Source organism: Dendrobates tinctorius, unplaced genomic scaffold (genome assembly GCF_039654945.1).
Source record: "Dendrobates tinctorius isolate UK_male_01 unplaced genomic scaffold, ASM3965494v1 ptg000009l, whole genome shotgun sequence".
In the NCBI taxonomy this organism is placed as follows: Eukaryota; Metazoa; Chordata; class Amphibia; order Anura; family Dendrobatidae; genus Dendrobates; species Dendrobates tinctorius.
The window spans coordinates 13,090,067-13,117,484 of record NW_027361677.1 but is presented as its reverse complement, the minus strand read 5'-3'; the positions used below and the strand labels follow the sequence as shown (position 1 = coordinate 13,117,484).

Below are 27,418 nucleotides of genomic sequence, written 5' to 3'. Positions count from 1 at the left end.
CCGAGTCATGTGAGGTCTTATTTTTTGCGGGACGAGTTGACGTTTTTATTGGTATCATTTTCGGGCACGTTACATCTTTTGATTGCTTTTTATTCTGATTTTTGCGACGCAGAATGAACAAAAAAAACTGCGTTTCATGAATTTCTTTTGGGGGGTGTGTTTACACTGTTCCGCGTGCGGTAAAATTGATAAAGCGGTTTTATTTTTCGGGTCGGTACGGTTACAGCGATACCTCATTTAGGTTTTTTTTGTGTTTTGGCGCTTTTATGCAATGAAAACAATTTCTATATAAAAAATTATTTTTGAATCGCTTTATTCTGCGAGCTATAACTTTTATTTTTTCGCTGATGATGCTGGATGGCGGCTCGTTTTTTGCAGGACAAGATGACGTTTTCAGCGGTGCCATGGATATTTATATGCGTCTTTTTGATTGTGCGTTATTGCACTTTTTGCTTGGCGGTATGATAAATCATTTTTTGCTTCGTTTTTTATTTTTATTTTTTTAAGGGGTTTGCTAAAGGGGTTAACTAATGGGACAGTTTTATAGGGTGGGTCATTACGGATGCGACGATACCAAATGTGTGTACTTTTGTTTTTTTGTTTTTTTATTTCAAAAAATGAATTAGGGAATATTTATTTATTTTTTTTTACTTTATTATAATGTCCCAGGGGGTCATCACTGTCCTGTGACACATCGCTAATCTGTCACATCACACATCGCTGTGACAGATCAGCGATCTGTCACAGGCGCTGCACAAGGCTTCCTCATGCCTGCGCTCTGCGGGCAGTGAGGAAGCCAGCTCCCTGCAGGCCCCCGAAGGTCCTCGTCACCATATTGGATCCGGGGACCTGCTGGGAAGATGACCCCCACAGCGGCGCTGCTGTGGGGGTCGCAGGGAAGCATGGAGGGAGCCCCCTCCCTGCCGATGCTTCCTTTAACCCCCGGTACTCCGCGATCATGCTTGATCGCGGTGTGCCAGGGGTTAACATGTCGGAGGCGGTCTGTGACCGCCCCTGACACATTATCACAGCTGACACCCGGCACAATCAGCTGACACCCGGCCGCGATCAGCTGCGCTCCCTCCATGAGCGCCGCTGATCGCATTAGACGTACTATTCCGTCCTTGGGACTTAGGTCCCAGGTCACATGGACGGAATAGTACGTCCAATGTAGGAAAGGGGTTAAATTGGTGATCACATCCATCCCTTCCCATACAAGCCCCTTTTCTTCTTCTTCTTCTTACACGTTTTCAAAACCTGCTTCTGACACATGTACCTTCTGGTCAATAAGCTAAAAACACGGGTATTACATACCTGGTAATGTGTTTTTTCATAACACATGACGGCACCACGAGAGAGGGGATCCGCCCCACGAGGACAGGAAACCTTCAAGATAAAAGGGGCGGCTCCTCTCTCCGCATCAGTTGTTTTACAGAGCACGAGAGGAACTCTGCAGGTTAGTGGACACATAAATAATACATATTTTACACTGCTAAATTTCCAACACCAAGGGAGTGTATAATACTAACAAAACACCCAACTAATGACGTGATCAAATAGGGCGGGAATATAAGGGTGCCGTCATGTGTCATGAAAAAACACATTACCAGGTATGTAATACCCGTGTTTTTCCATTCTACATGACGGCACCACGAGAGAGTTACAGAGATTTGTATTCTCTTTAGGGGGGGAATCAATGCCTGTAACACTCTTCTCCCAAATGTGAGATCAGAGGCAGCAGATAGGTCTAATCTGTAATGTCTGAAAAAGGTAGATGGAGAGGACCAAGTGGCCGCCTTACAGATTTGGTCGATTGAGGCGTCCGCTCTCTCCGCCCAGGACGTTGCCATGGCCCTCGTGGAGTGGGCTTTTAGGCCCTCTGGAACAGCCCTGCCTGCACTACTATATGCTAGTATGATGGCCTCTCTCACCCATCTAGCTATAGTTTGCTTAGAGGCTTTAAGGCCTTTCCTTGCCCCTTGATATGAGACAAATAAGGCCCTCTGTTTCCTCCATGGTTTTGTCACCTCTAAATACTGTAGGATACATCTCCTACAGTATTTGTAATCTCTCTTCCTTTTTGTTACCGGGGTTAGGACAAAAGGATGGCAAGATTATTTCCTGAGCTCTGTGGAATTTCGACACTACCTTAGGGAGGTATGCTGGATCTAATATTAACACGACTCTATCGTCCATAACCTGAGTGTATGGCGGGTCTGCTGTAAGTCCCCAACCCTACGTGCCGATGTGAGTGCCACTAACAAGGCTGTTTCTAAAGTTAACACTTTATCTGATGTTGCGTTTATTGGTTCAAATGGGATTTCCGTTAGAGATGATAGGACTAAATTTAGATCCCAGGGAGGAGGTTTAGGAGATGGGACAGAGTCAGCTCTAGTACAGGCCCGGATAAATCTGGCGACCCATCTATCGTTTGCCAGGTCATAGTTGAATAATGCTGCCAGGGCTGAGACGTGTACTTTCAGGGTGCTGACCGCTAAACCCAAGTCTAAACCCCTTTGTAGAAACTCTAGCACTGCCCTCACAGGTACTTCCCCCTCCTGTATTGGGCCTGAGGTGGACAAAAATTTTCTCCATATTGTCCCGTATATTTTTGTAGTCACTGGCTTTCTGCTACTGATTAGGGTGGAAATCAACCTTGCTGAAAAACCTTTCTTCTCTAACAGTGACCTTTCAAATTCCAGGCTGTCAAATGCAGCCTGGAATTCGGAGGGTGATTTAAGGGAACCTGTGTTAGGAGGTCGTGGTCCTCTGGGAGCACCCATGGGTCTGTCACTGACATCACTCTTAGCCAATAGAACCACAGCCTTTTTGGCCAAAAGGGAGCTATCATAATTACTCTGGCTTGGTCCTCCCTGATCTTCAGGACTAATGGAATGAGGCATATCGGAGGGAAGGCGTACAGGAGACCTGATGTCCATTTTATCCTGAAGGCATCTACCGCCAGTGGCATGTCTGCTGGCCTTAGGGAGCAGAATTTTTGAACTTTTCTGTTGGTTTTTGAGGCGAAGAGATCTATTATGGGTTTTCCCCACCTCTGCACAATTTGTTGAAAAATGGACTCTTTTAGGCACCATTCGCCTTGCTTTAAGCGGTTTCTGCTCAGAAAGTCCGCCTTCAGGTTGTCCACGCCTCGGATATGCAGGGCCGATAATGAGAGAAACTGATGTTCCGCCAGAGTCAGGATTCTTCTTGCTATTTCCATTAATGCCTGAGAACGGGTGCCCCCCTGATGGTTCACGTATGCAACTGCTGTACGATTGTCCGATAGGACTTTCACATGATGTCCTCTCAGGTGTGTCAGCAATCCTTCCAGCGCTCTTTCGATGGCTAGTAGCTCCCACTCGTTTGAGGATAGATCTTTTTCCTCCTGAGCCCAAGGATCTTGGAGCCATAGGGTGTCTAGATGGGCTCCCCAGCCCCAGGGACTGGCATCTGTCGTGACTACTCTGGAGGCTGTATATGTCCAGGGTACTCCCCTCGGAGAAGACTATCTGTAACCACCATCTTAGTGACTGGAGTACAGGATCCGGGATGGTGAGCTTCTGTTCTAACTGCCCTTGAAGCGTCAGATCGCTTTGTAACACACACCACTGAAGTTCCCTTGTGTGAAATTGAGCCCATTTTACCGCTGGTATGCAGGAGGTTAGGGACCCCAACACTGACATGGCTTTCCTCAGAGTCATTGTTGGCTTTCCTAATGTTGTCCTGATTAGATTTTTAATTTTCTCTTCTTTCTCCTTTGGGAGGCGACATTCCTTTATTACCGAGTCTATTGTTAGGCCCAAAAAATTCTGGACCATTGTTGGCTCCAACCTGGATTTTTTGAGGTTCAGTTGCCAACCCAGAGTCTGAAGAGTCTCTATCACTATCTTGACTCGTTCCTGACAGTGAGAGAAATCTTTCCCCACTATCAAGAAGTCGTCCAGATATGGTATTACTAGAGCATCTTTTTCTCTGAGATGTGCCGTGACCTCCGCAATTAATTTCGTGAAGACCCGGGGGGCTGTTGCTACCCCAAAGGGCAGAGCCTTGTACTGAAAGTGATGCCACTGAGATTTTATCTGGACTGCCACCCTGAGATATTTGCGGTCTTGCTGCCGGATCGGGACATGATAGTAAGCATCCTTGAGATCCAGGACCGACATGTAACACCGAGGGAAGAGGAGTTTCACTGTAGATCTTATCGTCTCCATCTTGAATGATGGGACTACTAGATACTTGTTGAGGCCTTTCAGATTTATAATCGTCCTCCAGGAATCGTCTGGTTTCTTTATCAGAAATAGGGGGGAGTAAAAGCCTTCCTTCTTTTCTTTTTCTGGAACTTCTTCTAGTACGAGTTTTTGTATAAGTGATAATACCTCCTCTTCCAAGCTCTTTTGTCTTTCTTGAGATGATTGTACCGGAGTTTGAATGAATTTTTGTGGTGGCCAGTGGTGGAATTTTAACTCCAGACCTGACCCTACTATCTGTCGGATCCAGGGGCTGGATGAGATCCTTTCCCAGGCTGGGAGGAAGTGAGAGAGTCTTCCCCCCCACCTGAGAAGGACCGTCACTGGGCGGGTTTTTTGGCTTCTCTTGGGGGCTTACTGAAATAGAAGCCCCTCCCTCCTCTGTATCGTCTGTCAGAATTGTTTCTGTCACGATCTTTAAATTGTTGTCTTCTGAATTTTCGGCCCCTCTGAAAGGAGCGCTGAAAGGCTTGAAATGGTTGTTTCGGAAAATTCTTTTTTGTATCACTCGCTTTTTCCAACACTTCATCCAATGCCGGACCGAATAAGAAATTTCCTTCACATGGTAGAGAGCAAAGTTTCATTTTTGCCTGAGTGTCCCCCGGCCAGCATTTGAGCCATACCGCATGCCGTCCTACATTGGTTAAGGCTGCTGACTGACGCTAGCCTGGCCGAATCTGCTGACGCCTCTGCGAGAAAGTCTGCCGCCGCTCTAATAGCCGGTAATGCTTCCAGAATCGTCTCTCTGGGAACTCCTTGTTCTAATTGATCCTCCAAGTTGTCTGTCCATATCTTCAGGGACCTAGCCACACAAGTGGCTGCGATGGCGGGTCTTAGTGCCCCAGCCGAGGTTTCCCAGGCTGCCTTAAGGCAATTGTCCGCCTTCCGGTCCAGCGGTTCTTTTAGAAACCCCAGGTCCTCAAAGGGTAGGGAAGATTTTCTGACGACCTTTGATATCGCTACATCAATTTTGGGGGCCCTATCCCAGGATGAGGATGCCTCTTCCTCAAAGGGGTATCTCCTCTTCAGGGAATTCGTTATCTGGGACTTCCTTTCTGGTTTTTCCCATTCGCGTTTTATGAGTGCTTTCAGTTGCTCATTAACAGGGAAGGTCTTACGTTTTTTCTTTTGCAGTCCACTGAACATGAGTTCTTGGGCTGTCTTTTTTGCTCGCTCTTCTACTAGCCCCATGGTAGATCTAACTGCTTTAATGAGTTCATCTGTAGTTTCTACTGGGAACGTATCTTCCCTGTCCGAGCTACTTCCTGAATACTGCGTCTTATTTGAGTCGTCTTCTGACCCTGTAGAGTCTTGTTGAGAGACCCCTGAGGGGCTTGATCTCCTAGTTTTCCTCTCTGTATCTACAGATTGTAATGCTCTTACTGACTTGGAAACTTCTGTCTGAATTATGGACCTCAGACTATCCGAAAATTAGGGTGTCTCCTCCGCTATGGTCTTGTTAATGCACTCCTGGCATAACTTTTTGTTCCAGGCTGCTTCTACGGGACTTTTACATAAAGCACATTCTTTATTTTTAGACTTTCCTCTACATTTCTTAGGGACCTCCTATACTCCACCCCGCCAATGTATGTAAGAGGAGGAGGAGAGGGAAGAGAGGAGAAAAGAGAAAGAGAACAGACATTAGATTACTGGACTTTCTCGAAGTTCACTCACCACTCGGGTGCTCCACAGAACGGGTACCGGATCTGGAGGCTGACTGGTCCTTTCACTGTCTCCCAACGAGACTATGGACGCCTCTTTCCTGCGGTGACGATCCGCCCGTGCGCTGCCCGAGTGGCTCACACTACTGCTGCAGCGTGTCTTTGCTTTCTCCTCTGAGCACGACCGCCTCTCCTTTGCTTCCTGGCGCGGTTGCACATGCTCTGGCGAAGGGCTCTCCATTATGCTGCCTATGGCTGCGAGTAGTCACCTCCAACTCAAAATTGGTGCTGTGACGCCTGCTCACCTTTTCTGGCGATCTTAAATAGCACCTCTTTTTTTCTTTTTTCTTTTGGACCACCTGGTCCCGCACCTGCCCCGCTAGTGTCTGTGTGGACGTGCGTGCCCCCCCCGGGACCGTGCACACCTTCTGCCTCTCGCAGGCCCCGCGGCGCGTCGCTCTACTTCCAGGTCGCACGCAACCACTTCCGGTTCATCGGCCGTCATGCGCGCTCCCAACGCGTGCCTCCCGGTGCGGCCATACGAACCTGGGCCGGGTGAGCGCCTGGGCCCTACTTGCTTCGGGGCCCCCAGACACCCCTTACCTGCCCGATGGCCCACTGACTGCAGGTATCCTTTTCGCTGCGGGGTCCGGTGTCTGGTCTTCAACAGGGAGGGTACACTGTCTGTGGCCTCCGAGGAGCATTTTTCTCTGCCCGGGCACCGATGTGTCTCCTGGGCTGCATGGCCACTGTATGTCGACAGGGAGGGAACACTGCAAGTGGCCTCCCTGGACCTTCTTTGTGTGCTGTCATCTTGGAGGGTCCACCGCCAAGGTACCCCGCTTCGCCTGGGCATCTGCCCTACCGGCTGTGGCCATGCCTTCGCTCAGGGGGGACATAGGCATATATGGCCCCCGAGGCGACTACCGGTACCCGGCGTCGGGTGTAGCAAATCCATGCCTGCCATTAATCACCCGACCCGGGTCCAGGCATCCTCTTCTTTCTTCAAAATCTTCAAGAGGCTTTCATCTTGAGGGTTCCCCGTCGAGGACAGGAAACCAACTGATGCGGAGAGAGGAGCCGCCCCTTTTATCTTGAAGGTTTCCTGTCCTCATGGGGCGGATCCCCTCTCTCGTGGTGCCGTCATGTAGAATGGAAAAACAATGTTACGTTAATTAATATTTCCCATCGGAGGCACTTGTGATGAGAGAGAGACCCTTCTTGCTTCATCAACCATGGTATCATGCCCCTTGGGCTAATTTTTGGAAACACTATTGCTATGCTTGGACACTGGGAACTGCCACCTCTATGCTAGTAGTCCTAGCTTCATCATAATTGTTTGGCCCTTCAGACCTGTCTTGCTTCCTTCATCAACCATGATACAGCCCCTAGGGCTAATGTTTTGAAGACACTATATCTATGCCTACACATTGGGCAGTGGCACAACAAGGACAGTAGTCCAAGCTTTTTAATTGTGAATCCCTTGTGATGATAATGGGTGGCTTCTTCCTGCGTTAACACAGCCGCTAGGGCAGATTGCTCTCCTTACACCACTTACACAGTTAGGCTATGTGCACACGGTGCAGATTCTGCTGAGGATCCGCAGCGTTTCTGGCCTTGCGGGTCCGCAGCAGATTTAGGTGCGTTGTACCATTGTTTTCAATGGTAATCTGAAAAACACTGTGAACATGCTGCAGATTTTTCCACGCGGATTTGCTGAGGGTTACAATCCGCAGCATGTCAATTCTTTGTGCGGATTCCGCTGCGGTTTCACACCTTATCCATTATGAGGTGTGAAACCGCAGGCTAATCTGCAGATAAACCGCAGGACTTTTGTCCTGCGGATTTACCTGCGGATTTTTCAACAAAATCCGCACAACCTAAAAACTGTGTGTGCACATACCCTTAGCTGTCAGACGATCGCTTCCATCATCAGTCGCTCTTACGGCACTTCTGATATATCAATGGCACTGCGTAAGTGGCTTACGAGTCCCGCTCTTCTGGCAAAAAACCACAGGACTTCAAATAGTGTTTGTACATTCTAGTGAAGCAGTGGTGTAAAAACAATCGTGCAGCCCCTGCCAGGTGCCCCCATGTTATATACATTTGTTTACAGCATACATTTTTAACATTTACACATTTTTCAGCTTTTCCCCAGCCCCCCAGACCACTTTGTAGGGTCCAGCAAACAATTACTCGCATTTTCCATTGACTTTCATTGGACTCGCTATTCGTACCGAATACTCAAGTATTAGGGTATACTCGGTATGAGTATAGCGAGTCGGAATACTTTAGTACTCGCTCATCCCTAGAGGCAACCTTTTTACCACTTGACACAGATGCTTGCTCAGGCCATCATCTGACAGAGTGAGTACCCCCGCTCTTTAACCTGCAGTAATTATCTTACCGCCAATCAGAGGTCGTGCTTGTCACGCTGTCAGGCAGATGACAGCGTGGCAAACAACGGATATTTGGGCTCTCCATTGATCTGAATGGGATCCAGATAACGTTTTGTTACCCGAAAAACTTTTTATTTAGATGTTCGGCCGAACATCCATGGGTTTGCCCTTCACTAATAAGGACCAATTCATTAAGACTTTCACAGCACAAACTCTCTCAAAGCCAGTGTTGCTGGGGTACAAGGAACAACATTCATTAAGAGGCGCACGCTGATCAATGAATGTTTCGTCTTCTCTGTGCGCCACCCTAAAAATGCTATTCAAGCTACTGACTTGAGAAACACTTTTGGAGTACAGAACACTGGCACTTTTAATGAACTGGGTGGGAAGGTGTGACCACATTCCTGCTCCTCCTCAGCTTTGTCCGATTCGGTGGAGCTCATTGCCGAAAATGGCAAAAGTTGCAAAATTTTAGTGCAACTCCACGGGGTGTAAAAAATGAGCGGCTTTTCAAATCTTTTACCCCAGTTTTCTGGTGTAAAAGTTTGATGATTCTGACCATTGTCTTTATCTTGCATTTTAAAAGAAGGTTGTGAAAAGGGAATTTTAATGGAATCATTTTTGACAATGCTTCGTCTCAACCTATTTTTTATTATTACTCTCAAGGCAAAAATGATTGCTATACAACCACGGTAAGGGAAATTCTCCTAAGCACACAACAGTTTCTTATTAACATGTACGCTCTCTTTGTGAGTTCTGTAATTGTTTTTTGCAGCGCTGCTGTGCATGGCTCTAGTTTGCTACTTGCCCGCAAAGGACCGGTGTCAAACATTCCTATAGATTTCCCTATAGCCTCTGCACTTTGACAGTTCGGTCTTATATTGCACCGTATCAAGGAAATTTCCCAAACACTTAAAGGCCCTGAAGCAGTCAGGACTCAATCCTGAATTATAATGTGCTAATCTGCCAGGGGTGACAGAGCTACTGAGCTAAGAGGCAAACTTAAGCATAATAGTTTAAAATGGCATAAGTATATTTTCCAGGCACAGAGGAATACATTTCTATATAATTAAAATAGCAAAGTAGGAAAATTGATAAAATACCTGCATTATTAAAAAAAAAAAATAGGTTATCCCTGCAGCAGTGTTTACACAGAGACAATATACACACCGGTATCCTCAATATGCTCTTATTTTATCAGCAACCAAAGTGGGTAAAATACAGGTTATTATTCTCATAAAATCTTTTCTAAAGGGATTTATGCCTCAGAGCCTATGCTAGGTATCATGCCCATGACATTAGCAACTACATCTTCAAATTCAGCTTTGTTCAGACGAAATCTAATTTATTTAAAAACTTAAAGCGAACCTGTCATCAGGATTTTGAAAAGTAAACTACAGGCATTGTCAGGTTGGTGCCATGATACTGATTAATATGCTGCCTGGGTTGATTAAATTTATCTTCGGGTTTCTGTTTAAATGAAAACTGCAAGCAAAGATTAATGAGATTCTCATGCTTTGGGTAGGTCTGTGGGGAGTTTTTTTATTTGGTTCTTTGGCCTCATCATCATGCTTAGTCAATATTTAGTCACCTGCCTCCTATTTTAAATACTGGTCTTACCCAGTTAATATCGTGGTCTTTAAAAAGAAAAAAATATAACTACAGCAAAATGGTGAAGGTGGCTGCACTTGCACATTATCATTTATCACTTGCCGATAGATGCTTCTGCGCATGTAGAGCCGCCACCATTTTTCTGAAGTCAATATTGTTTTTTCTCCAACAAAATGGCACCGGGGCAGTATTTAAAATAGGAGGCAGGTCACTGAAGGTTCAATGACGTGCCATTTAAGCCCACAAAGATGATGACGTCCCAAAGCATGAGAATCTCATTAAATGAAAACAGCAAAGATTAATCAACAACCACAAGATGGATTTAATCAACCCAGGTATCATTTTAATTAGAAAAACAGTGCCAACTTGACAATGCCAGTAGTTTACTTAGCAAAATCCCAATAACAGGTTTGCTTTAAAGAAGCACTTCCATTAAAGTTTTTATCCTCTTCATGTATTGAAATTATATAGCACTGTGCACTTACAATTGCTCATTCTGTCCTTTTGTGTGAAAAAGATAAGAAAGGAAGGCACTCACCCGTTGAAGCGCAAGTGAGTGAAACGGCCATCGTCCACCCTCTGTACATTCCTCCCGAGCCAATGCCTTTTAATCAATAAAGAATTTCCATGATAGAACGGTGAGTGCCATCTGTTCTTATCTTTTTCATACAATCTGATTTCATGTTTTTTATTGGATTGATCACCCGTTCTAATGGTATTAGGACGTTCGGTCCTGGTGTGTGATTTGTGATTTGGATTGCAGTCATGGAACTGCTTTGGGGTTAAGGAGCAGTGCCGAACCCTCTTTCATTTGCATTCTGTCCTTTTACCCAGCTAATCCTTCTCTTTACTCTGCTTTATGCAGAAACAGGAAGTCTCTTTTCCCTGCATGACTCATCCCTCTCTTCAACTACTGACCCAGCTGCTCCATCCTTCCCCTGCCAGGGATATTTGCAGTGATGAACCATGCAGGGAAAAGAGCATTCTGGTTTCTACGGAGAGCTTAGAAGGATTCAGCTAATCAGTTTTTAATCTCATGAGCCCATAGTTCTAATGGAAAGGAGAATAATTATCTGGGTAGAAAGGCAAAATGAGCAATTGTAAGTATATAGTGCTATATAATATGACTGCAATATAATAGGAACAAAATTTGGATGGGAGGAGTGCTTCTTTAATAGGTACTGTAGCTCAACTTTTATTCAAGTGAGCTGCAGTTCTCGGCATTGGCCACTAAACACTGAATGCAGTTGATAACAGCTGATTGGTCTAGATGCCTGGAGTCAAACCAACACTGATTTGATAATTATAACATTTCCTAATATATGTTAGGCTCATCTGGTGAAGTAGATGCACTAAGCCTAAGGTCTGGGTGGGCTCACAGACCAGAGGTGTTGATGTAGCAGGCAGTAAGGCATGTGTGGAGTGAAGACTTGGCATGCTGGAGACTCCAGGAGGACAGGTATAGAAGAAGCAGATAAGTCTGAGGCATCAATCAAGGGAGGTAGAGGCACATTGCAGGAATTAAGGCTCAAAACTTATCGAGTCCAAAACAGCACATTAGTAAAATGCAACTAAGAAGTAAAACCAGAAGGTGGAGAGCAGAGGGTCGACCAACAAGGCGGAAGTGATGCAGGCCCGCAAAGGTGAATAGAGTAAAAGCTGAAGGTGGAGCATACCAGACAAACTGAACACACAGGTCTCAATCTTAAGACGAAGGTGTTAAATAGGCAGAAACAGATGATGTCATGCAACTTACAAAACCTGATGTGAAGTACAACAGAGGCAAGCATACCAAGGGGAAGGAAGTGGAGCCTGGGATAACAGGGACAGGTGCACAACAATAAGTCATGAATTTTATAGCAGTGGGAAATTCTTTTCAATGGGATTTCCAGTTTCAGTAGAATCCCTTTCTCCATGTTACACTTTGCTTAAAAAATACAAGCGTTTCTTTTTTTCACCATTCCCAGGTCCAGCACTAAGCCTCCATTGCTGTTCCCGGTATCTATTACATCTTGTCAGCAGTGCTGCAGACAATCACTGAGCTCAGCAATTTTGCAGCTCTGCTCTAGTTGCTGGCACCAGTCATTGCGAATCCCTTAGTTTACTGATTGGCTGCAGCAGTATTGATGTGATGTCAGCGCTGCAGACAATACGAGACACCTAGAACAGCCGGTGGAGACTCCGTACTTATCCCGAGAATGGTAAAAAAAAACAAAAACTTTTTTTTAAGCAAATCGCATTGAAAGGAATTTCCCAATGCTATAAAATTGATGATCTATTGTTATGCACCTGCCCCTGATATGTCGGGCTCCACTTCCTTCCCCATGGTCCATAGGCCTCTGTTGTGCTCCACGTCAGGCATTGGCTAAAGGGAATCTGTCACCTCATTTTTGGCTTATAAGCTGCGGCCACCGCCATCAGGGGCTTATCTTCTGAATTCTGTAATGCTGTAGATAAGCCCCCGATGTAACCTTAAAGAAAAGCGAGTTAGATTATACTCACCCGGGGGTCCGGTCTGGTCTGATGGGTGTCGTGGTCCGGTCCAGCACCTCCCATCTTCTAGCGATGACGTCCTCCTTCTTACTTCTGCCGCGGCTCCTGCGCAGGTGTACTGCTCTGCCCTGTTGAGGGCAAAGTAAAGTACTGCAGTGCGCAGGCACCGGGAAAGGTCAGAGAGGTCCGGCGCCTGCGCACTGCAGTACTTTACTCTGCCCTCAACAGGGCAGAGCAGTACGCCTGCGCAGGAGCCGCGGCAGAAGTAAGAAGGAGAACGTCCTTGCTAGAAAATGGGAGGTGCTGGACCGGTTTGCAACACCCATCGACCGGACCCCTCCGGTGAGTATAATTTAACTCGTTTTTCTTCTTTCAGGTTACATTCGGGGGGTTATCTACAGCATTACAGAATTCCGTAGATAAGCCCCTGATGGCGGTGGCCGCATCTCATAGGGAAAAAATGAGGTGACAGATTCCCTTTAAGGTGAGTAAAGCTCAGTTCCTTTTTTAAAACAACCTCCAACAAGGGGACAGTTGTTTTCCAAAACTGAAATAAAAACCTTTTAAAAGGCAAAGTATCTCTTAATAGGCAAAATAATTTTTGGGTACCATCAATTATTATCTACATATGTAGTCATTTAAAAAAAAAAAATAATAAAAACTTTCCAAGGAAGCCTTTAATATATTTCTACATCGATCTTTAAAATGCACATTTTCATTTGGACTTTACTATCGCAAATATAAAGGAATGTTTCAACACTTATTTGCATGGGAATAGTCTGAAGCCTATAAATAATACACTTTTTATTGCAAAGGGAGGAATTACAAAGGCAGAGATAGATTTATTTATAAATGGCCGGCATAGACACGATGTGGACACATTCTTCTCATTTCTAAGGACTCAGCAACTTTCTAGTGGTAAGTATTTGACTTTCAAATGATAAGTAAAAGTGTACTACAAGTCCAGGATACATAAAAACTGATTAAAGATTGCACCGGCGGAATATTTAATAACCGCCTTCTTTATAATTTGATTTATACAACACAATTTATTACACAAATCTGATTTATATTGTATTATATCATGCAAAAATCAAGTTGCTGTATATTTTTGAGTGGCAGGGAGAAAATTATTTTCTTTTATGTAATTTCTTTTAAATAGATTTAAAAATGCAGTAAAAGGTCTAAAGAATATAGAATTACTGCAGCATCATTACCATATGCATGATAGACACTTTTTTTTTCACGTATTGGAGATTTTTGGAAAGTCTTGAAAACTTTACTGTGTATATCAGAACGTTGGTGGCGGTCCAACGCTGTGCTGCACTCATTGTTCAGCTGTTTGTAGGTCCAGTATACAAAGGCAAAACAGCACTGCTTTGAACATGGTGTACTGGCTCGTTTTCAGTTATTGAAGATCAGCTGCTAATGAAAAGGAACCCATTAGCATGTTTTTCTATGTAATCCGAGAGCAACATGATGTAGGGCCTGAGACCCTGATTCTAACGATGTATCACTTAGTTTACTGTGTGGAGCAGTTTTGATAAAAAGTCCTGTTTTATCTGCTGCAGGTTTAGCAGAGCTCGGGAACGCTGAGCTATGAGTAACCCAGCCCACAATGCTGATTGGCTGTTTTCTGTATACACTACACATTGACAGAGTGCTGCTAATCAGTGGTGAGGGCGTGATTTCACTAATTAGCAGGACTAGGTGGCACGAGGCAGCTAGTCTTCTACTTAAAATCTCCTGTTCATATAACACTAATTGTATTGAAACAACAAACAGTCCAGTATGTGACACATCGCTGGAATCGGGGTCTTTGCTCCTACATCATGATATGGACAGATTACATAACAAAAACCTGCGGACAGAGCTGCAATACACAATTATGACCACTACACAATCCATCGAGCTATTCTGTTCCGGCCACATCATTGCTGCAAAAGGCTGATGGATGGTGTGCTAGGAACCATCCCAAAGCAGATATGATATTTACGACCTAACCTAAAGGTAAGTTATCATCATACTATATACATCCTGATCCTTAACAACCTATTAACCCCTTACCTACAATTGACGTAATATTCCGTCCATGTGACCATGGACCTAATTACCATGGACGGAATATTACGTCATCGCGATCATCGGCGCCCACGTGGTGAGCGCCGCTGATCGCGGCCGAGTGTCAGCTAATTATCATAGCGGACACCCGGCACAATGTGTCAGGGGCGGTCACGGACCGCCCCCGACACGTTAACCCCTTGCACACCGCGATCAAACGCGATCGCGGTGTACCGGGGGTTAAAGGGAAGCATCGGCAGGGAGGTGGCTCCCTCTGTGCTTCCCTGAGCCCCCCACGGCAGCGCAATGTGCAGCGCTGCTGCGGGGGGCTCTTTCCCTACAGGCCCCCGGATCCAAGATGGCGACGGGGGCCTGCAGGGAGCTGACTTCCTCACTGCCTGCAAAGCGCAGGCATGAGGAAGTCTGCAGCAGTGCCTGTGACAGATCGCTGATCTGTCACAGTGATCTGTGATGTGACAGATCAGCGATCTGTCACAGGACAGTGATGTCCCACCTGGGACAAGGTAATAAAGTAAAAAAAAAAAAGTGTTAAAAATAATTTTAAAAAAAATCGCTAAATAAATCAGTAAAAAAAAAAAAAATATTCCCCAATAAATCCATTTTTTCAAAATAAAAAAAAACAAAAACAATTAAAGTACACATATTTGGTATCGCCGCGTCCGTAATGACCTGCCCTATAAAACTGTCCCATTAGTTAACCCCTTTAGCGAACCCCTTAAAAAATACAAATAAAAAACGAAGCAAAAAATAATGATTTATTATCATACCACCGAACAAAAAGTGCAATAACGCGCGATCAAAAAGACGCATATAAATATGCATGGTACCGCTGAAAACATCATCTTGTCCCGCAAAAAACGATCCACCATACAGCATCATCCGCAAAAAAATAAAAAAGTTATAGCTCGCAGAATAAAGCGATACAAAACTAATTATTTTTTATATAAAATAGTTTTCATTGCAAAAAACCGACAAAACATAAAAAAACGACCTAAATGAGGTATCGCTGTAACCGTACTGACCCGAAGAATAAAACCGCTTTATCAATTTTACCGCACGCGGAACGGTGTAAACGCACCCCCCCAAAAGAAATTCATGAAACGCTGGTTTTTGTTCATTCTGCGTCCCAAAAATCGGAACAAAAAGCGATCAAAAAAGGTCACGTGCCCGAAAATGGTACCAATAAAAACGTCAACTCGTCCCGCAAAAAATAAGACCTCACATGACTCGGTGGGTCAAAATACAGAAAAATTATAGCTCACAATATGTGGTGATGCAAAAACTATTTTTACAATAAAAAGCGTCTTTTAGCGTGCGACAGCCGCCAAACATAAAAACCGCCATAAATCGTAAATCAAACCCCCCGTTATCACCCCCTTAGTTAGGGAAAAATAATAAAACTAAAAGAAAATGTATTTATTTCCATTTTCCCGCTAGGGTTAGGGTTAGGGCAGGGTTAGGGCTAGGGCTAGGGTTAGGGCTAGGGCTAGGGTTAGGGCTAGGGTTAGGGTTAGGGCTAGGGCTAGGGTTAGGGCTAGGGTTAGGGCTAGGGTTAGGGCTAGGGTTAGGGCTAGGGTTAGGGTTAGGGTTAGGGTTAGGGTTAGGGCTAGGGTTAGGGCTAGGGTTAGGGCTAGGGCTAGGGTTAGGGCTAGGGTTAGGGCTAGGGTTAGGGCTAGGGTTAGGGCTAGGGTTAGGGCTAGGGTTAGGGCTAGGGTTAGGGCTAGGGTTAGGGCTAGGGTTAGGGCTAGGGTTAGGGCTAGGGTTAGGGCTAGGGTTAGGGCTAGGGTTAGGGCTAGGGTTAGGGCTAGGGTTAGGGCTAGGGCTAGGGTTAGGGCTAGGGTTAGGGCTAGGGTTAGGGCTAGGGTTAGGGCTAGGGTTAGGGTTAGGGTTAGGGCTAGGGCTAAGATTAGGGTTAGGGGTGTGTTGAGGTTCGGGTTGGAGTTATAATTGGGGGTTTCCACTGTTTGGGCACATCAGGTGCTCTCCAAAGGCAACATGGCGTCTGATCTCAATTCCAGCCAATTCTGCGTTGAAAAAGTCGAATGGTGCTCCTTCCCTTCCAAGCTCTGCCATGTGCCCAAACAGTGTTTTACCCCCACATGTAGGGTATCAGCCTACTCAGGACAAATTACATAACAACTTTTGGGGTCCAATTTCTCCTGTTACCCTTAGGAAAATAAAAAATTGGGGGCAAAAATATAATTTTGCGGAAAAAAATGTTTTTTTTATTTTCACGCCCAGGCGTTATAAACTTCTGTGAAGCACTTGGGGGTTCAAAGTGCTCTCCACACATCTAGATAAGCTCGGTGGGGGGTCTAGTTTCCAAAATGGGGTCACTTGTGGGGAGTTTCAATAGTTTAGGTACATTAGGGGCTCTCCAAACGCATATGACACCCGCATACCAATCCATCAAAGTCTGCATTCCAAAACGTCACTACTTCCCTTCCGAGCCCCGACATGTGCCCATACAGTAGTTTTCTCCCACATATGAGGTATCAGCGTACTCAGGACAAATTGGACAACAACTTTTGGGGTCCAATTTCTCCTGTTACCCTTGGGAAAATAAAAAAAATGGGGACTAAAAGATGATGTTTGTTGAAAAAATACGATATTTTTATTTTCACGCCCGGTCGTTATAAACTTCTGTGAAGCACTGGGGGGTTCAAAGTGCTCACCACACATCTAGATAAGTTCATTAGGGGGTCTAGTTTCCAAAATGGGGTCACTTGTGGGGGGTTTCCACTGTTTAGGTACATCAGGGGCTCTCCAAACGCAACATGACACCCGCAGACCATTCCATCAAAGTCTGCATTCCAAAACGTCACTACTTCCCTTCCGAGCCCCGACGTGTGCCCATACAGTAGTTTTCTCCCACATATGAGGTATCAGCGTACTCAGGACAAATTGGACAACAACTTTTGGGGTCCAATTTCTCCTGTTACCCTTGGGAAAATAAAAAAATGGGGACTAAAAGATCATGTTTGTGGAAAAAATACGATTTTTTTATTTTCACGCCCGGACGTTATAAACTTCAGTGAAGCACTGGGGGGTTCAAAGTGCTCACCACACATCTAGATAAGTTCCTTGGGGGGGGTCTAGTTTCCAAAATGGTGTCATTTGTGGGGGGTTTCTACTGTTTTGGTACATCAGGGGCTTTCCTAACGCGACATGGTGTCCGATCTCAATTCCAGCCAAAAACGTCAAATGGCGCTGCTTCCCTTCCGAGCTCTGCCATACGCCCAAATAGTGGTTTACCCCCACATGTGGGGTATCAGCGTACTCAGGATAAATTGCACAATATCTTTTAGGGTCCTGTTACTTTTGGAAAAATAAGAATTGAGGGTGAAAAGATCATTTTTGTGGAAAAAATATGATTTTTTAATTGTACTGCTGTACGTTATAAACTTCTGTGAAGCCCTTGGGGGTTCAAAGTTCTCACCACACATCTAGATAAGTTCCTTGGGGGGTCTAGATTCCAAAATGGTGTCATTTGTGGGGGGTCTCCACTGTTTTGGTACATCAGGGGTTTTCCAATCGCGACATGGTGTCCGATCTCAATTCTAGCCAAAAACGTCAAATGGCGCTGCTTCCCTTCCGAGCTCTGCTATGCGCCCAAATAGTCATTTACACCCACATATGGGGTATCAGCGTACTCAGGACAAATTGCACAATAACTTTTAGGGTCCTGTTACCCTTGGAAAAATAAAAATTGGGGGTGAAAAGATCATTTTTGTGGAAAAAATATGATTTTTTAATTGTACCGCTGTACGTTATAAACTTCTGTGAAGCCCTTGTGGGTTCAAAGTTCTCACCACATATCTATATAAGTTCCTTGGGGGGTCTAGTTTCCAAAATGGGGTCACTTGGGGGGGGGTTTCCACTGTTAAGGTACATCAGGGGCTCGCCAAACGTGACATGGCGTCCGATCTGAATTCCAGCCAATTTTGTATTGAAAAAGTCAAACGGCGCTCCTTCCATTCTGAGCTCTGCCATGCGCCGAAACAGTGGTTCCCCCCCACATATCAGGTATCAGCGTACTCAGGACAAATTGCACAATAAGTCTTGCAGTCCAATTTCTCCTGTTACCCTTGGTAAAATAAAGAAAATTGAACCTGAAGTATTTTTTTTGTGAAAAAAAGTAAAATGTTCATTTTTTTTTTAGTATTCAAAAAATTCCTGTGATGCACCTAAAGGGTTAATAAACTTCTTGAATGTGGTTTTAAGCACCTTAAGGGGTGCAGTTTTTAGAATGGTGTCACTTTTGGGTATTTTCTATCATATAGACCCCTCAAAGTGGCTTCAAATGTGAAGTGGACCCTAAAAATAAAATGGTGTTGCAAAAATGAGAAATCGCTGGTCAATTTTTAACCCTTATAACTTCCTAACAAAAAAAAATTTTGGTTCCAAAACTGTGCTGATGTAAAGTAAACATGTGGGAAATGTTATGTATTAAGTTTTTTGTGTGCCGTATCGCTGTGATTTAAGGGCATAAAAATTCAAAATTGGAAAATTGCGAAATTTTCAAAATTTTCGCCAAATTTCCGTTTTTTTCACAAATAAACGCAAGTTATTTGAATGCAATTTTACCACTAACATGAAGTACAATATGTCACGAGAAAACAATGTCAGAATCACCGGGATCCATAGAAGCGTTCCAGAGTTATGACCTCATAAAGGTACAGTGGTCAGAATTGTAAAAATTGGCCCGGTAGTTAACGTGCAAACCACCCTTGGTAGTGAAGGGGTTAAACAAAATTCTTCCAAAAAATAATGTAAATGAATACTTAAAATGGTTGACCACATTTACAAAATGGGGTACAGGCAGATAATGCTTAAAAGCAGCACAATAATCACTACATTTCTTTGATAGGCCACCAAAATTCGATCAGTGAGATGCTAACGCTCAGCTTTTCGATAGAAGCTGCAGAAGAGCATTGTCCTCTTTTTTTTTTTTTTTGGACATCCCTTTAACTTTAGTAGTCACCATACTTGGTATGATAGCTTTGGTTTGTTTCTGAATGCTGGGCTATTTGATTTAAAACCTAGAAGATCCCTTGAAGGGAAATATTTCCCTTATATTTATCCATGGGAGTTTTAACTTCAAGCAATGACTTTTCTCAGCAAAGTCTCCGACAGATTGTAGCCAGGATTTTGTACATTTCTTGTACCATAGAATTGCGATGGTGAAGACAGCAATGACAACCATCAAAACAGTGCAACAAGGACTGATGTCAAAGGCTCAGAGAAAAAGATATAAACAGGAGCTCCCTCACAGAGACCGTTAGGCCTGTTTCACATTTGCATTTCAGGGCGCAGCGACGGCCTGCACACGGCCGCCGCTAAGCCCCGCCCCCTGCCGTGCCTCCGCCGGTCGCTCCGCCTCCGGGCGCATGACGCTGCATGCGTCCCCTATCTTTATCACTTAGGACGCAGGCCGTGCGCAGTATGCGTTTTGGTGGCGCCTGCGTCCTTTTGACGGTGCGCCGACTAGTGCCAAACGCAACCTGTTGCAATTTGGTTGCGCTCGGGGCACCGTCAAAAGGTGCACGGCCTGCGTCCTCAGTGATAAAGATAGGGGACGCATGACGCAGGCGGAGCTACCGGCGGAGGCGCCGCAGGGGGCGGGGCTTAGCGGCGGCCATGCGCCGGCCGTCGCTGCGCCCTGAAACGCAAATGTGAAACCGGCCTTAGTCTGTCAAACAGTTGCACCCTTATGATTCTACTCTTTAGAAGAGTAAATCCCTATTATCACTTCCATTCTAAAATCTCATTCTGACCATATGCCAGAAGACAAAACATTTCGTATTAGCACAAATCTCTTTATATTTCACAAACTTGGTCACCTATTATTTATTCAAATGTATTCGGATCCCTCTGGCAAGTGCATTGGAGATATTGAAAAAAAGACATCTCAAATTTAGTAGTCAATGTTGGAGCCATGTCCTCTTCTTCCTCAATAACACGTATTCATCGTTATTTTGTCCCAGAAACCACTAGTTTCTGCAAAGTAGACTTTTTGGTCCCTCCCCCGAACAAGGCGTAATCCCACCTACTTTCTCCTTTCTGACCTCCCTCAAAGCCCCTTTTAGATTGTTTATTCTTTCTTTTGCTTTAATTCATGTTGCTTTGGCTTTCCTTCAGCCCTTCTTATTGAAAATTGCCACCTAATTTGTGCTCTACTCCTCCACTGAGCCTCTGTCAGGTTGGAGCTTGCCATTACTTCCCTAACAGTTACTTTCTGAGCTTCCACTACTTCATTCTGAAACGGAGCATTGGAACTTTGTGTCTCTTTTCGTTCACCCTTATTCTTCTTCCTCATCCCTCTTATTCTTCTCTTCTCCCAGAGCCTCTGTCAATGAGTCTGCCCATGTTCCTCCCAATGAAATTAAGTAGAAATCTTAAGGACCAGACTTCTTCATTGAATCGAATCCAGAAGATTTTGATGGTGGTCATGGGGACAACATTAGAAAATATGAAGATGCAGCAAAAATAGGTATTAGACCTACCGGTAATGAGGTTTCCAGGAGTCCATCCTGACAGCACTATGGAGGACGTCCTCCTCCTCCTTACAGGGACAGGAAAGCACACGAGAGGTTAAAAGGCCATGTCCCACCCCCTTTCCCTCAGTGATTTGACAAGTACCACAAGGTGGATGATGCTAGTAACGGTTTAATGAAACAGTCATATTACAGCATATGACATAACATAATACAACATAGTATAACATAACAGGGAGGGAACTACCCGTGCTGTCAGGATGGACTCCTGGAAACATCATTACCGGTAGGTCTAATACCTATTTTCCAGGACGTCCACCTGACAGCACTATGGAGAGTACCAAAGCACCTCCTCAGGGTGGGATTACTGCTTGGAGAACTTTTCTCCCGAATGCGGTTTGTTGGCCAGCTAACACATCTAGTTTGTAGTGTTTGCAGAATGTATTAAGACTAGCCCAGGTTGCCGCTCGACAAATTTGATCAACTGATGCCCCTGCCCGCTCGGCCCATGAGGCCGATACCGCCCTTGTAGAGTGGGCTTTTAAGGAATCAGGCGGGCTGGCGCCTTCAGCCTGGTAGGCGTCCGAGATTACTGAGGTAATCCAACGCGCTATGGACGCCTTAGAGGCCTTCTTCCCTTTATTCCTACCACCAAAGAGAACGAACAGGTTCGGGTCGATACGCCAACTATTGGTGGCCTCTAGGTATTCTATAACTGCGCGCCTCACGTCTAGCGAGTGGAGCCGCCGCTCCTTCTCATTTCGGGGATTATCACAGAAAGAGGGTAACACTACCTCCTGGTTCAGGTTTCTTGTGGAGGCTACCTTCGGGGTAAATGCCGGGTCTAACCTAAGGATTATACTATCCTCTCTTATCTGGAGGTATGGATCCTTAGTGGATAGGGCCTGGATCTCCCCTATTCTTTTGGCCGTGGTAATGGCTACTAGAAAGGCCGTTTTACGAGTGAGAGCACGGATGGGTATCTTCTCACTAAGGGCGAAAGTGTCCGAGCAGAGGAACCGAAGTACCAGGCCCAGGTCCCATGGCGGGGTGAGCTGCCTAATCGTGGGACGCAGGCGTTGTGTGGCTTTTATAAACCTTATCACCCAGGGATGTGCAGCTAACTGATAATCAAAGAAGGCGCTCAAAGCTGAAACCTGGACTTTTAGAGTGCTGGGCTTGAGGCCTTTATTAAAGCCTGCCTGCAGGAACCCTAGTATGTTAGGGAGATCCGGGGTACCTGCCACGAGCTCGGACCTGCCACCCTCCAGACAGAATCTCCTCCATATCTTCCGATAGATTGCCGACGTCACCGGCTTCCTGCTGGCCTGTAGGGTGGATATGACCTGCTCCGACAATCCTTTTGCCTTCAGGATGTCCCTCTCAGGATCCAAGCCGATAGATGGAGTCTTGCTGGGTCCGGGTGGTGGATCGGGCCCTGGTGGATGATGTTCTTCCACAAGGGCAGCTCGACTGGATCTTCTACTGCCATGGCTCCCAGAAGGGAAAACCAGCTTCTCCTCGGCCAGTATGGCACTATCAATATCACTCTTGCGTGGTCCTCGCGTATCTTTCTGAGCACTGCCGGTATGAGGGCCAGTGGTGGGAACGCATAAGAGAGGGATTCTCCCCAAGTCTGACTCAGGGCGTCTACGCCCTCTGGATGGTCCATCGGATTTAAGGAGTAGAATCTGGGAACCTTCGCGTTCTTGCGGCTTGCGAAGAGATCTATACTGGGGTTCCCCCAGCGCTGACAAAGCTGGTTGAAGATCTCTATGTTCAGTTCCCACTCTGTCGGGTGGATCTGTTGTCTGCTCAGGTAGTCCGCCACTTCGTTTTGGGAACCTTCTAGATGTACCGCGGTCACGGATCGAACTGTCCGTTCTGCCCACGTGAATATCTTTTCCGCCAGTGCCTGAAGTGGTTGATGTCTGGTTCCTCCTTGGTGTTTCAGGAATGCCACTGTCGTCGTATTGTCGGATAAAATGCGGACATGACGACTCATTAGTACCGACCGGTTTCTCCGCAACGCTTCCCAGACCGCGAAGAGTTCCTTGAAATTGGAGGATCTGGCCTTGATGCTTGCTGGCCACTTCCCCTGGAAGATCTTCCCTTCTATGTGGGCTCCCCATCCCCACGCACTTGCGTCTGTGGTGACTACCACGTATGGAGAGGTTGTCCAATGCACGCCCACCTGAAGATTCCTGGCCTGTAACCACCAGCGAAGGGACTCCTTTACTCGTCCTGAGAGTCTTAGGGGTTTGTCTAGCGACGCCTGACTCCTGTCCCACCTCGCGAGAATTTCTCTTTGTAACAACCGCGAGTGGAATTGGGCCCAACGGACACACTGGATGCAGGCTGTCATAAGGCCCAGGACCTCCATTGCTTCCCTTATGGAGCATTGACGCTTCAACAGACCTCTGGTTCTGGCCTGAATGGACTTCTGCTTCTGCTCGGGTAGCCAGGATATTCTGTCGGCTGAGTCTAGGAGGACTCCCAGGAATACCTTTCTGGTGTTTGGAGTGAGGTCCGACTTCTCCCAGTTGATCACCCAGCCCAGGAACTTCAACACAGTAGTTGTTCGGATCCTGTCTCGGATGAGCGCTTCCTTGGATCTTGCCACCAGTAAGAAGTCGTCCAGGTACGGCACAATCACAATACCCTGATCTCTCAGGTAGGCCACCACCTCTACCACCAGCTTTGTAAAGATCCTGGGAGCTGAGGCCAGCCCGAATGGAAGACCCTGAAACTGAAAATGGCAGGTCCGGGCTGGTGAACTGATCGCAAACCTTAGTAGGCTTTGGGATGAGGGATGAATAGGAACCTGATAATATGCCTTTTTTAGGTCTAGGGTGCACATAACTGCGTCCCTGTCTATCAGAGGAATTGCGGATCGGATTGACTCCATCCGGAACCTCCTGTATCTGACCCAAGCATTTAGTGGCTTCAGGTTTATGATGGTGCGGGCCTCTCCGGATTTTTTTGTAATTACAAACAGGGAAGAGTAGTGACCTTTCCCTCTTTCTGATGGTGAAACTGGTATTATGACCCCTGAGTCTAGCATGTCCTGAAGATCCGACCACATTGCGGAGTCCTCCTGGACGACAGTGGGGCCAATATATCTGTCGGGGGGAGGAGAATAGAGCTCTATCCTGTAACCCTCTCTGATGGTTCTGAGAACCCACTGATTGTTGGTGACTCGCGACCAGTTTGCTGCAAAGTGGCGAAGTCTCCCCCCAATGCCTATGGCGTCATTGTCTCCTCGACCTAGATGTCGATGCAAATGGGGGATCTCTGCTCTTCCCACTTTGGCTGAAGGAGCCTCTGTAGGAGCTTCTATTAGACCTCGCCCGGCCCCTAAACTCTGACTGTCCTCTGAAGAAGGAGCCTCTCCGAAAGGACTGGGACCGTCTGGGCTTTTCTTCCGGGAATCCCTTATTCTTATCAGACACCAGCTCAAGGATATTATCCAGAGCTGGACCAAACACCCTCAGACCCGAGAAAGGGATGGCACATAACTTGGCCTTAGAAGGGTTATCTCCCGATCAGGATCTAAGCCAGACTGCTCGCCGGGCCGCATTAGAGAGGGAGCTGTTTCTGGCCGCAAACCTAACTGATTCCGCCGACGTATCCGACAGGAACGCCGTGGCTGATTTCAAAAGAGGAAGAGATGCTAGAATCTCTGACCTCGGGGTCTTGTTGGTTAGGTTTTCCTCCAACTGCCCCAACCACAGGAACATAGACCTGGCCACCGAGGTGGCTGCTATGTTGGCTCTAATCAGGGCCGCCGACGTCTCCCATGTTCTTTTTAACAAGACGTCCGCCTTTCTATCCATTGGGTCTCGAAGACCGGACGAGTCCTCGGCTGGGATAGCCGATTTCTTCGTAACCTTGGCAACCGGGACGTCGATCTTAGGGACCTCTTCCCACGCCCGAGTTTCCTCGGGATCGAAGGGCAGTCTATTTTTAAAGTTTCGGGAGAGTGTCAACCGACGCTCTGCTTCCTTCCACTCCTCCTGGATCATTGCTTTGATGTGCTCGCTCACAGGGAACACCACCTGTTTGCGGGACACCAGTCCTCCAAACATTAAGTCCTGTCTGGACTGTGGCTTAGGGACTTCTTCCATCTGCATGGTATTTCTGACCGCGTGTACCAGCTCGTCCGTATCCTCCAGTCTGAACAGGTACTTTCTGTTCTGTTCCTGACTATCCCCCAGGATCTCGCCTTCTTCCTCCTGATCTGAGTTCCGGAAATCGGAATCCTCGCTAGGGCTCGCCTCTGATACTGGGACTGGTTCCCACCTCGGACGCTTGCGACCTGGCCCAGGGCTGGGGGATCGACGGGACATAGAGGCCTGAATCTCTTCCCTTATCAGCGACCTCATTTCGGAAAGCAGAGATGGCTGTTCCTCGCCTATGACCCTGGAGGTACAGGGACCGCATAGGGTCTTGCTATAGGTGTCTGGCAGCTTTACTCTGCACACCGGACATCTGACTGATTTGGCGGTAGCTTTCGCCGGGTCCTTTCCCGAGGGGGACTCAGCCGGGGTTCCCTTTTCCTAATAATATAAGGGGCACCTCATCAGATCTGGGCTGTGGGGACGAGTGGGGAGGGTGGTCTGCGCTATGCGCACTTACCCCTCCACCAGATGCAGTGTTGCCTTCCATCCCCTGGCGTCCGATGCAGTCACACAGCCTGGAACCGCCTGTGACGAATCTGGAGAAGGCTTTGGTCCAGGAGCGCGCGCGCCCTGGATTTGAAACCGGCGTCTGACGTCACCGGATGTGACGCTGGTAAGCCGCGCCTCCACTTCCTGCCGGGCATCTGCGCGCGACCGCGCTCGGCGCGAGCCCCCGGCTTCCACTGCCCAGCGTCAGCGTCGTTCTGCGGGCTCGGACCGCCGCCCCGCTTCTGTCGGTGCCCGCATGGCCAGCCGCCTGCGGGGAGCCGACCCGTCCTGGAGCCGAGAGCCCCCCCACCGGGAGGAACGGCTCCCTCCAGGAGCGCCGTCCTGCTCCTGGCCTTTGGAACCGAGGGACTCCCCACCGGGAAGTTTCGGCTCCGGGACCTCTTGACAGGGGAAGGATTGGACCGGCCGCACGATCCCCTGGGTCCCTCCGGTAAGCTCTCGCGTGTCCCTCCGTGCAGGGACAGGAAAAACACTGAGGGAAAGGGGGTGGGACATGGCCTTTTAACCTCTCGTGTGCTTTCCTGTCCCTGTAAGGAGGAGGAGGACGTCCTCCATAGTGCTGTCAGGTGGACGTCCTGGAAAGTAGGGTCAATAGGCATGTGAACCTACTCTGTCAAGATGAGTTCATGTAGGAATGATGTAAAAAGTTTTATTCCTATTAAAAGGGTTGTCTTTTATTGGATTACTCCTGCTGCTCCCCGAGGTAGAAACAGGAACACTTTTAGATTAGAGTCTCTGGGTGGTTTATTGCTTCATAAACCATAAAGCCCAAAATCATAACAGAAACAGCCCTTCTTTCACAAATGAAAATAAAAAGTCCATACACAGTCCTTCTTAGTATGGCTCCCGCCTTCTGGGACAAACACACACGGCAGCTTTCTCTGGAGCTTCAGCCTGGAGACTTCCTTCCTCCAAGATAACAGACAGAAAAAAAAAAACAACACTGGCTGGACATTTAACTCCCTCCAACCACATCCTTGAGGTGGAGATACAGTGAGTAGGCGTCCCGCCCATCTCTGACCTACTCACCATGAAAGCCAGACCCTGGTAACGACTGGTTTACTCTCTTATGCTGAAGGAAAACTTATGGCTTTCCCATCACTTGCGACACATATCTCCTCTCACATAAGGTGCCAGTGACCCTGTCAAAATGTATATATACACACACATACACATTATATATGCTGTATACACATACAGTATGAGCACACACAGACATATAAAAAATACCTACAAACAAAAATACATACATACACAGATTTATACCTCCTTATTTTGTGCCTTTCCTGTGATGTCCGTATTGTGTTTCCCGGTGGTTCATGTCACATGACAATTACAGCCAATTAGCTTTAAGTCATTCTTCAGTGGTTTTAGGCTCCAATATATTCCCCCGTGTCAACTAGTTTGAAGAACATCACTATCTATGAATACTTACTGTAATAAAACACAATGAAAAATTATAGAATAAGTGAAGCATAACATAAAAATAGACACAAAATAGAATCCACAACTACACCATTCTTTTTCATCGCATTTTTTTTTCTAAATGCAAATGGCATATTACCCTTAGATATTACAGATGCTAAAGCTGAAGAAAGGAAATAGTCTTATGTTCAAGTATGTACATTATTTATTTGCAGTCCTAGAAATATTTTATGAAGGTCTTTGCGAGGAGCGATGCAACGTTAACTCTGTTACAGCATGTATATGTCCTTTATGTGTCGTAACTGGGGC

General features: G+C 46.4%; 1 long non-coding RNA gene across 4 annotated transcripts in view; it reads right to left on the bottom strand.

Annotated features, from left to right (window-relative positions):
* Positions 1-27,418, bottom strand: part of LOC141096333 (uncharacterized) — a 272,072-nt gene that overhangs the window by 190,652 nt on the left and 54,002 nt on the right. For 3 of the 4 annotated variants that reach the window (XR_012233668.1, XR_012233667.1, XR_012233666.1), the window contains exon 3: positions 26,951-27,118. This is a non-coding gene — a long non-coding RNA (uncharacterized lncRNA). Of the gene's footprint in view, positions 1-26,938; positions 27,119-27,418 lie in introns of all 4 variants that reach the window. The other variant, XR_012233670.1, reaches the window with a different exon arrangement.